At 36.3% G+C, this 12,400-nt stretch overlaps 1 pseudogene across 1 annotated transcript; it reads right to left on the bottom strand.

Annotated features, from left to right (window-relative positions):
- Positions 1–971: 971 nt before the first annotated feature.
- LOC306639117 (olfactory receptor 4C45-like) lies at positions 972–1,896 on the bottom strand (annotated as a pseudogene). The gene has a single exon. The product of its transcript is annotated as an olfactory receptor 4C45-like (transcript).
- Positions 1,897–12,400: the final 10,504 nt, after the last annotated feature.

Raw genomic sequence — 12,400 nt, 5'->3', positions numbered from 1 at the left:
TTATTCAGCCACAAAGAGAATGAAATTCTCTTATTTGTAGAAAAATGAATAGAAATCTACATGTGATGTAAGGGAAATAAAAAAGACAAACACTGTATGTCTCACCACTGTGGAAGCTAAAAATGCTGATCTCAAAGAAGTTGTGAGTACAACAATGTTCAAGAGAGTCTAGGAAGTATGTGGAAGAGGAGGAGGAACAAAGAAGGTTGGATAATGAGAACCAAAATGAACTTTCTTATGGTTTAGATATGAGTTGTCCTTCAAAGGCTCCTTGTCAAGGCAGCAATATTCAGAGGTGAAATGATTATGAGACTGTAGCCTAGTCAGTTCCTCATAGTTCAAATGGATGGACTAAGGGGTAAGTGTAGGTAGTGGGGTGATGCTGGAGGAGGTGGGTCACCCAGGCAAGCCCTGGAAGGATGGATCTTCTCTGTGGCCTCTTCTTACCTTTCTGTCTCTTCTTCCTAGCTAGCATGATTGGGTCAGTGTTCCTCCACCATGCCTTCCATGAGGATGTCCTACTACCTGTTGGGCCTAGAAAAGTGACATGAGCTCAAATCAACTTTTAAACCTCTAAGTTCTTGTAGGGTATTTTGGTAACACAGATGGAAAAAATTATTAAAAGTTAATGGAAAGAATCATTTTTAATGTTCTACAGCCCAGGAGGGTGATTGTAGTATATATTTTGTATATTTTATACATAATTAGAAAAGAGAGTTTAAATATTTCAAGCATGAAGAACTAATAAAGTTTAAGGAGGTGGAAATTCTAAATATTCTGATTCAATTATTTCATCTACCCTACATGTACTGAATTATCACACTGTACCCCATGAATATGTACAATTGTATGCCAATTAAAATTTTGATGCAGATGGAATAATTGACCTTACTAATTTTAATCAGTCAAGGAGAACAGAGCTTTATAGACCATCACTCAGTGTTCTTGCCTGAACACACTGACCACAGGGTTTATTTGTGATCTGCTTTCAGCATTTGATTCCAGAGCTTCTTCATAACCTTTTTCACATCTTCATTTCTGAAGGTGTAGATCAACGGGTTTAACATAGGCATCACTATGGTACAAAACACTGTCACAGCTTTGTCACTGGGGAGGGAGACCACAGGTCTGAGGTACAAGTATGAGCAAGGTATGAAGAACAGGACAACCACCGTGACATGAGAGACACAAGCAGACAGGCTTTTCGGCACCCTTCAGAGTTGTGTGTCCTCAGGGAGCACAGGATGACCACATAGGAAGCCACCAGCATGGAGAAGATGATCAAACATGGTGACCCACTGTTGGCAGCAATCAGGGACCCCAAAGTGTGGGTGTTCATGCAGGCCAGCTCCAGGAGAGGAATTAAATCACACGTGAAGTGGTCGATGACATTAGGACCACAGAATGGTAACTGGGCCATTAACAAAATCTATATGGTCCCATGAATAAACTAAACCCCAAGGCCCCAGACGCTCCCACCAGGAAACCACACACCTGCCACCTCATGATGGTCATGTAGTGCAAGGGCTTACAGATGGCCACATAGCGATGATAGGCCATGGCCATTAGCAAGATGATCTCAGCTACACAGAAGAAATGTTCAGCAAAAAGCTGAGTCATGCAACCACTGAAGGATATGGTGTTCTTTTCAGAGTTCAAGTCAAAGATCATTTTGGGTGCTATGGAGGAAGAGTACAAACGATCTATAATGGACAAACAGGAGAGAAAGAAGTACATGGAAGAGCCCAGGGCTGAACTGATGAAAATGGTGATGGGAATGATCGTATTACCTACCAGTATGATCACATAGGTCACCAAAAGCACAGTAAATAAGAGTTTCTGCAGGTCTGGATTTTGAGTGAGACCCAGCAGCATGAATTCTGTTACATTGCTCATCTTTCCTCCCAATTTGGCTTGTATTTGGGACATATATTTCATTTGAAAAAAAATCACAGTATTTCAAAGTGCTGATATTTCAAAATCCTTGTTAAAGTACTCCATTGCCTGTTAGACTCGTTCTCTGTAACTGATGGATTTAGACTTTGTTCACTTCAGGTCTTTTACAAAGAGCAGAAGGAAGTCATATTTCACCCAGTTCATGTTAATAACATAGTGACAATACATTAGAGGTACCTCAAGAAAGTAAGGTGTTAGGAATGGTGACTCATGAACTTTTTTCTTTCTCTAAAACAAATATCAAAGATGACTTTGTTTCATTGTTTTGTTGAGAACAAATACCTTCAATAACAATTATTTCAAAATTATGTTTGTCTGTTGTTGTGAATATTTATAGACATGTGAACACAAGAAAAGCCAACTATATGTGATACCAAGGTGTCAGATCTCTTTGAATCTAAACCAGCTGTGTGATGGAGTTTCCTCTCTATCACAAATGCATGTAGGGGTAGAGCTGAGATGAAGTATTTCCTTCCTTTTTTTTTTTTTTCCAGCTCAGTGAACATGATTCATTCAAAAGTTCTTATGTGTCTGTCTCCATAACACTCTTTCTTTCATGTTCCTTCTATACACTTCTCTGGTTTCAGATATGTAAATGGTACCAATTTCCAAGTATTTCATAGATAAATGCCCCTTTCAGCTGAATTTTTATCACCGAGAACATTATTCTCTGGGTTTAATAAATTTTCCCAGTCATATTTTACAAATGGAATTATATGAGACATAGGTCACCCTTAATTTCCCATTGATAAGACAAATGTTAGGGTGACATAAGATAATAATATTTTCATTTTATTATAAGATCATTGAGATAAGATGAACTTGCATTTCTCATGGCTATTTTGTAAAAATATTCACTGTAAACAAAAAAAAATTCTTTAAAATAAACTGATGTAGGCATGCATTTGCAAGGGTCAATCCATGCTGTCACTAAAAAACATGAGCTATTTTATTCTTTCTTTACCTCTTTTCCCCCTTTGCCCCCAATCCCTGACTTAAACCCATAATCACATAGTTAAAAAAAAAAAATACTGGACACAGAAGTCAGCATCATGACATCTCAGCTTAAATAAAATTGAGGAAAATAATATCTCTGGTTTTCAGGAAAGCTGAGTCCCTGAGTCACTTCCCTTTTATTCTTGGCTCATACAGATGATAACTACAGTTATTACTTATTATTCTAAAAGATCTAATTCGCAAATTGTAATTTTGAAGTGGCAATAGGGAAGAAATAAAAAGGGGGAAAATTTCAACCCATTGCAAGCATAACCATCCAGATTCAGTGAATTTAGTGAAACATAAATGTTAACCTCCATGTTTTAAAAGTGACTCTAGTCATTTTTAGCTGGATCACTTTTGCAAAAAAGCAGATAGTGTTTTCTAGTGATATTTTTGTGTTTTTCTGTCCAAATTCATTCTCATAGGAAAATACTAAGTTTCCAGTTCTGTATTAACTATACAAATAACTTCAGAGAAAGTAAACCTGCTAAATCAAGCTGATCTGCTTAAAACTCTGAAGAAAAGATTTAATTTTCACTGACCTGGGTCTGTTTACTGTGGAATGTTCTGTCTGGAGATGGTGCTGTCACTTCTTTCTCTCCCTGTGGGCATATGCAACACAACTTGCAACAGACTCCACCAGCTGACTAGTGGAACCCTGGAATGGTAGACTGTGCTCCAGTGTGCACATTTTAGTTCATTTGGTTCCATTGTAGATCTGAATGTCCTCAGAAAAATGAACTGTTCCACTTTGTATGCATTGGTAGCTCCAGTTCTTCATTCCTATTCATTTTCTTGGTGTCCTATGAAAGCATAAATGAATCTTCTATGTATAATTCTTCAGAAAAATATTTTCAGGCATTTTTGAACTATAGTCAATCCAAATTAAAAACAAAGGGAACACAGCCTAATTATCCAAATCAGGAAAACTTATTATATTCAATAACAAAGCATATAAGTAAATTCACTTTGTTGGACATTGTTTTCTCAATAAATTTGGCCAAACTTTTGCTTCCTAAGAGCCTAGGATTCATGTGGAGAGGGCCTTCCTTTATCCTAATTCAAGTTGTCCTTTCAACTCCATTACTCTAGAAACAAATGCAGTTCATGATTAGGATCTCACAAACAAATTTCATCAGTCATTCCTCTGCTGCAGTCATTTTCTCACAGATGCTTCTTTATAATTCTCCCCTCATGGACTCTAGAGAAATGTTTAAATTGACTTTCACAGACTGCATGCTTTGGAAATGCTCTGAACTTCCCAGTACCCAGAGGATCTGTAATTGACTCTGCTGAAATCTTTTCTAAGCCAATAGTAAAAACCCTTTGCTTACTCCCTCTTGGTGCCCACAAACATCATTAGTGGCTAGTTTTAGAAGTACACTTAAGTCAAGACTTAAGGTATATCCAGGCTATAGGTTAGGATAAAACTTGAGAAATACAATTTGGAAAACATTTTTATAGGGTCTCTTTGTTAATTGCAGTCTTGTTGACCATGGCTTAGGATATGGGTTGGTTTTAGGCCTAGATCAGAGGCCAGAGAATGGATTTTCCTCTGAAACATGACTGATGTCAATGGTATGGTTGCTCTGAAGGATGGAACTGCCAGTGATCAAGATTGTGTCTGCGTATGTTGGAGACTGTGCATTTTTAGTGACTAACTGAAGAGAATTAGATGACAGAATTCCCAGCTATCAAAATCACATAATTTAAAAGTCATGTGAATATTAACTTCTTTCAAGGAGATTACCTAGATGACACATTTTCATGGTTACTTCAGGGGCCTGCCTCTTTTCCTTCCAGTCCACAGAGAGAGAATACTGATAGGTAGACTTGGACACCATGCTTCCCACAGTAGATATTGAGAACATCACAGTCACCCAAGCACTGTGGACAGAGACAGACAGAGCACCCTGGAAGGAGATCGCACCACTATCTCATTTCCTACATCTTCTGAGGTGATGAAGAATGGCTGTCACCTCACCTGGAAACACCTTTCTTTGCAACTGACCTTTAAAACAAACTGAAGCACTCCTACAGTCCAGGACAGAAAAGGAAAGCAGGGATGTCAACTCTGGTCTCAGTAGTTGTCAGTTACTGCCTTTGTGTGCCCCAACCACATTTACAGTCCTCCTCCCCATTTGTTTAAATTGTGATTTTAGCTGGGCATGTTTGTGAATGTCTATCTTCCCAGAGGTTCTGGAGGCTAAGATAGATGAATCTTCAAGTTCCAGTCCAGCCTGACCCACCTAGTAAGACCCTGTTACAAAATAAGAATTAAAAAATACTGAGGAAAAGTCTCAGTGATAAAACACACCTGAGTTCTATCCTAAGTACACACACATACACACCCCCCATAAAATGCTAATATAACCATTTTAAGTGTAAAGTTCAGTGACATTAAGGACATTCACATTGTTGTACCACCATCTTCACCACAAATCTATAGAAATTTTCACATTCTCAAAGGGACTCCTTTTTATGGTTCTGCATAATGGTGAGATTCCTTGTTACATATTTGTATATGCAGGTGATATAATAATATAAGTTAGCCAATGTCGTGACCCAGCATTTCCCCTTTCCTCCCTTCCTTCCTCCCCTGGTCCGTTTTCTCTACTCTATATCTCTACAGCTCTTCAGTTTTCATGAGATCTCTTTCCCTTTATTTTACTTTCCCCTCTCTAGCTTCCACATGTGAGAGGATACATATTATCCTTGACTTTCTCAATTTAGCTTATCTTGCTTAACAGAATGTTCTCAAGGTTCACCCAACTTCCTGCAAATAATATAATTTTTCTTTATGACTGAATACAACTCCATTGAAATAGTTACTTTTATATTCTTCTTTCCCTAAGTCTCTGGGGACCATTGTGCTGCTTTGTGCCCATATGGATTTGACTATTCTATCTACTTCCTCTAGGTGGAACAGCATTATGTATGTCCGTGTGTGCATGTGTCTGTGTGTCTGTGTGTTTGTGTATTGCTAGGGATCAAACCTGGTGCCCTGGGCTTATTAGGAAGTATTCTGCTACTGAGCAACCCCCCATAACTTTTGTGTATGTGTTCTTTAATGCAGTGACTTGCCTTCAAAGTTTATCTGTGTTGGAGCTTCTGGCAGAATTTGACTTGGTTTTGAGATTTAATTAGTCACAAAAATTTCCTGTGAAAGAAGAGACATTCCTAAATCAAATAACTTCATGTCTCAAGTCTATCAAACATTCAAAGAAGAACTAATACCAGTTCTTCTCAAACACTTACAAAAAAATTAACAAAAAATTTCAAAACTCACTTTTTCAGGCCCTATGGGTCTAATACCAAAATCAGACAAGTATACCACCAAAAAATAGTAGTAGATATTTTTGATGAACATAGGTATAAAATACTCAAGTACGTGCTACCAATGTAAAACTAACAACACATTAAAAATTATTCATCATGACCACATGGGTTTAATTGTGTAATGTTACACAAGTCAATAAACGATACACACCACTTTAATAGAATAAAGGAAAAAATATAGATCTTTTTCCCATGCAGAAAAAGAAGAATTTGATAAAATTTAGGTTCCTTTCATGATGAAAACTTTCAGCAAATTTGATATAGAAGGACTGTACCTCAGTGACAATATACCAAACCCACACCTAATGTTATACTCAACAGTGAAAAGCTTTAACTTTGATATACTGAAAAAAACAAAGTAGACCACTTACACCAATTCTTTCCAACACAATACTGGAAATCATATTCATAGGAAGTAGTCAATTAAATAAATAAATGAGTCAAGGCATCCAGCCTGGAAAAGAGGATGTCAAACTGTCACTGTTGGCAAATGTATTGATCTTGTATATGGAAAACCCTAAAGGACCACATAAATAGGAAAACTGGAGGACATAAAATCAACAAACAGGTATCAGTAATGTTTCTGTACAGTAACATCAAACTATCTGAAAAAGAAATTAAAAAGACACATCAAGTCACAATAGCCACAAAGAAGATGACATGCCTAGGGGAAAATTTATCTAAGGAGGTGAAAGATTTGTACAATGAAAACTGTAAAGCACTGATGAAAGAACATGAAGAAGAGACAAATAAGTAGAAGTACATCCCGTGTTCATGTATGAGAAGAATCAATATTGTTACAGGTCTATACTATCCAAAGAAAACTACAAATTCAATGCAACCCTCTTAAAATATCAGTAACATTTTTTCACATATCTAGAACACTATCCTAAAATTTATATGGAATCACAACAGGCTATGAAGAGCCAAAACAATCTTGAACAAATGCTTAAAGCATGGTACAAAGCCATAGGAACCCCAAACCTCATGGTACTGGCATGGAAACAGACATGAGCCCATGGAACATAAAAGGGAGCTCAGAAGTAAATCCACACATCTGCACTCAACTAACTTTTGACAAAATATGCCAAGAATACACAATGGGAAAGGCCAATCATCAATAAATAATATTGAGAAAACCAGACATACACCCACAGAAGAATAAAATGTGTTCCTTATTTTATAGCATATATAAAATTCAACCCCAAATTAACTAGATATGTAAATATAAGACCTTAAACTATAAATCTGATGGAAGAAACTGTAGAGGAGGGGAATCAATCAATAGAGAAAAGATACAACCTATACAATGGGAAAAATATTTGCACAATTACATCTAAATAAAGTGATACTATCCAAAATGTAGGAGGAATTAAAATAGCTTATATAAACCAATGAAAAAGTAAAAAATACCTTGAACAAATTTTTCTCAAAAGAAGATATACAGTTGACCAAGTGGTATATCAGAAACTTCTGGACACTCTAATCATCAAGAAAATGCACATTCAGACCACAATGAGTACGTCTCCCCAGTTAGAATGCCTATGGACAAAAAGAGAAAAGATAACAAGTGTTGGTGAGGATTCACACTGCTGGTGTGAATGGGAATTATTAGCCATTCATTATGGAACTTAGTACAGAGGTTTCTCACAAAACTAAAAGGAGAATTACCATAAGATCAAGATTCCCACTTCTAAGTGTACACCCAAAGGAAATAAAATCAATATGCTGAGGAGACATCTAAACTCTCACATTTGTCACATTACTATTCTTAAGAGCCAAGATATGGAATCAACGGAGATGTCCATGAATTGATGAATGGATACACAGTGGACTACTGTTCAGCCATATAAAGAAAACCCTGTCATTTTCAGCAGCATTGATGAACCTGGAAGACATCATGCTAGGTGAGATAAACCACATCCAGAAAGATAAATACTGCTTCATCTCACATGTAGGATCTATAAAGGAGGACCTATTAAAATGTATAAATGATTCTACTGTCATGTACAACAAATTAGAACAAATTTAAAAAATGCTCTTCCATCAAATAAAATAAAAAATAAGTAATTAAATAAAAAGGAGGATCTCACAAATGTAGAGAGTAGAATGGTGGTATTGGGGAGACACTGGTGAATGGATAAAATCAGATAAGAAAAATAAATTCAGGAGATTTATTGTACAGCTTGGGGACTGTAATTAATTCCAATATGTTGTATTCTTGAAAAATGTCAAGTGTGGATGTTAAAAGTTCTCACCACAGAAATGACAACTATTTGGGGGTTGCCTCCTTACTTAGGTAGATTTAACCATCCCACAATGTATGTACTGCAAAGCTCCATGTTGTTCATGATAAGCATATACAATTTCACCTGTCAATTTAAATAAATAGCTAAAATTGAAAATGGCCTTCCTTTTCCTGCAGGGAACGTGTTCCAAGACCTCCAGTGGATTCCTGAAACTGGACACTCCAAACTCTCCCACTGAGCACTTTCTTCCCTCTGTCCTCATAACTGCTGTGGTTTGAAGTGCAGTGGCCAAACTAGCCTGGGTTTCTTTTGCTTTCTTCCCAATTTCATGGACAGTGATTCGCTGTTTTGGTGGATCTCAGCCACCTCAGCATGTGACTTCCCTTCTTTCTTGTTAAGAACTTTCATTTTTTCACTTGTAGAAAGCACTTGGTGGCTTTTCCTTGGAAGATCTGAACTGCCAGCATCACTGCTCTTGTACCCGGGGCCAGGATTAATGAAGTAGGGTCACTTGAACACAGGCATTGAGAAACTGACAGTCGACCTGACATCTGAGATGGCTACTGGGTGACTTGTGGGCACATAGCTCACACAGTGGAGAATTCGCCCATCAGGTGGGACAGAGATGGCACAGACCTCATCACACTGCCCTGAATGCCCTGCAATTCAAAACTTAGTGAACTGTTTCTGAAGTTTGCATTTAGTGTTTTCAGATCTCAGTTGATCACAGTAACAGACACTATGGAAAGATAAATCATGGATAATTATTTTTAAAGAGTTAATAATATTCCATTTTGTGTATATACAGTATTTTGTTTCTCCACTATTCCTCACTTTTTATTGTACTACCTATTTTATTTAATCTTGAGATCCATCAGTTTAACATATTTTCAGGATGCCATGCAGTACCATTAACTACAGACACAAAGTTGTACAGTCAATCACTAGAACTTATTGATCTTGTATAGTTAAAACTTAGTAATGGTTGAATAGACACTGAACTATTCCTCTCACCCAGCCTATGATAACTAACACTCTACTCAATATTTCTGAGTTGAGTATTTTAGATAGCTCATATCAGTGGAATAATGGGGTTTTGTTCCCCTGTGATTGTTTTTCTTTTTGGTTTTGTTTTTCATCTAGCATGGTGTACACAAGGTTCATCTGAGTAGTTGTGTGTGACAGGATTTTCTTCTTTTATAATATTAAATATATTCATTTGTATGTATTTCCCACAATTTATTCATCCATTCATCCATAAGTGAATGCTAAAAATTTCCATCTCTTTAATCTTGCCACAATAAACACATTAAGTGTAGGTGTTTCTTATATTTCTTATGTCAATTTCTGTATTTTACGAAGTTTTATTGTTGTTGTTATTGTTGTTGTTGTTTTGCCCCCTGACCTTTTTGGGTACTGAAGAATGAACTGTGGCAGACACTGAGGTCTGGGAGGTTTGAGTGGTGGATGACTTTGAACCATAGATTTTTCTTAAACTTTTAGTTTTATTTTTTTCTTCTTTTCTCACTCTATTTTCCTTTTATTTACCTATTCCCTTGGAGTCTCTTTCTCCTTTTTCTCATGTTAAACACCAACTCCTTTTGATCTGGCTCTCACTCTCCCTTTGATCAGGTGCCTCTATTTACTCACTTCTTATTCCATTAACAGTTACAGCCTACACCCCTCCCCATCCTCTTCATTCACCACTAGGAGTTGTAGACCTCATCGCAAGCCTATCGGCTGTAGAAAAAAATGAAACTCATCCTACCTGTTAATGTCTTTATAGGGGCTATCTGGTGTAGAACTGCATATATTTGTATGTGGGGAGGATGTGGGGAAATAGGTATACTCATACATTGCTGGTGGGGTTGCAAATTAGTGCAGCCACTCTGGAAAGCAGTGTGGAGATTCCTCAGAAAGCTTGGTATGGAACCATCATTTGACCCAGCTATCCCACTCCTTAGCCTATACCCAAAGGACTTAAAATCAGCATACTTCAGAGATACAGCCATATCAATGTTCATAGCTGCTCAATTCACAATAGCCAGATTGTGGAACCAACCTAGATGTCCTTCAATTGATGAATGGATAAAGAAACATATGGTCATTTTGACAATATTAATTCTTCCTATCCAAGAACATGGGAGATCCTTCCATTTTCTAAGGTTTTCTTTAATTTCTTTCTTTAGCATTCTGTAGTTTTTGTTGTAGAGGTCTTTCACCTCTTTTGTGAGATTGATTCCCAAGTATTTTATTTTTTTCGATGCTATTGTGAATGGGGTAGTTTTCTTAACTTCTTTTTCTGTAGATTCATGACTTATGTATAAAACTGCATTTGATTTATAGGCATTGATCTTGTAACCTGCTACTTTACTGAATTCACTTATGAGTTCTAAACCCAGAAGTTCTGAAATATTCCCTTGAATTTGTGCATTTAAATTTTATTGTAGTTGTATCGATGAATGCCACTGTTAGTATCCTTTAATTTTATTTCTGCACACCAGGGTTAATCATAATTGTCTCTATCTTTTTTGTAGTAATCAACTTTGAATTGTGTTCAGATATGTACCCTCAGGTATAATCATCAGAGCTGTTAGTCAGACATTCCAGATAGCAGTTCTTTTCAAAACTTTTATAAAGGGTTGTTTTTTTTCAGAACCTTTTTTAAAGGGCTGGTTAACTACCTCAATAGCAGAGGATTGAGCTATATGCTGTCTATAAGGTACATAGAAAATGTAGATTAAAAACAAGGCTTGTTGTATATGATATAAGGGTAAGATTTTAATAGACCAAATGTAATATTGTTCGTTGCCTTTAGTTTCAGAGGCTTGTGAGACTTCCTCATGACCATCGTAACAGGGCTTGCTCTTGTTGTATTTTCTGGTTAAAAAAGCAGCCTTGCTTATTCAGACATTGTAGTTATTTGGAGGTATAACAGTTTAGCAAGATGTAACTTTTGTAAGACTTCAGATGTTCAAAAAAGGTGTATCCAAACTTATACTAAATACTGAAGTGTCCCTTTATAAAAAGTCAGACCAAAACTGACAATTGTACAGAAAAGCCTGACATTTGGATATTTTCAAGATTTTCATAAATCATAGAAATTAGTATATGGCTGTAGTTTAGCTTTTTAGGTAAAAAGTATATTTCATTAGTTCATTTCTTACTGATAATCACTGTTAAAATGTGAATCCGCTTTCCATTTCTTATGCAAGTCATGATAACTTGTAGAGAAGAATACAATCATTTGTGTTAGGTTTTCAATTTTCCAAAGCACCTTGATGAGAGTGGAAGTTCAATAGTGAAGCATCCTCTATTAAATCTCTGTCAAAATTTTTGGCCAAGTCCCAAGTTGATAGCTTAAAGTCAAAAGTAAAATTATAGTTTGATTGTGACTTGTAGTAAAGAAATTGCTTTCCCCCTTTCCCAAATGGATACTGAGTTGAATCACATACCCAATAGGTACCACAATGAAGGTTAGAGCTTATACTTAATTAAGGTTTTATACATACCAGTTCCCCAGTAAATCTGAATTTAACAAGAAAATTAGTCATGTGATATGTTCAAAATGCTCGTGGTAAACAATCATTTTGCATTCCTGCAAATAAAATTGTTTTATACTGTAAGAAAAAAAAAAGAAAGTCTCCAAATAAATAACCTAACATTATACCTCAATGCACTACAAAAAGAAAAATGAATCAACATCAAAAGCAGTAGAAGACAGGAAATAATTACAATCAGAGCTGAAATCAATGAAATTTAAACAGCCACTCAAACAAAGAAAATTCAAAAAGTCACAGAACAAAATTTGTTCTGTGAAAAAATAAACAAGATCCTAAACCCTTAGCCAAGCAAAC

This window comes from Sciurus vulgaris (assembly GCF_902686455.1).
Source record: "Sciurus vulgaris genome assembly, chromosome: 11".
NCBI classification, from domain to species: domain Eukaryota; kingdom Metazoa; phylum Chordata; class Mammalia; order Rodentia; family Sciuridae; genus Sciurus; species Sciurus vulgaris.
This window is presented reverse-complemented; position numbering and strand designations above follow the sequence as displayed.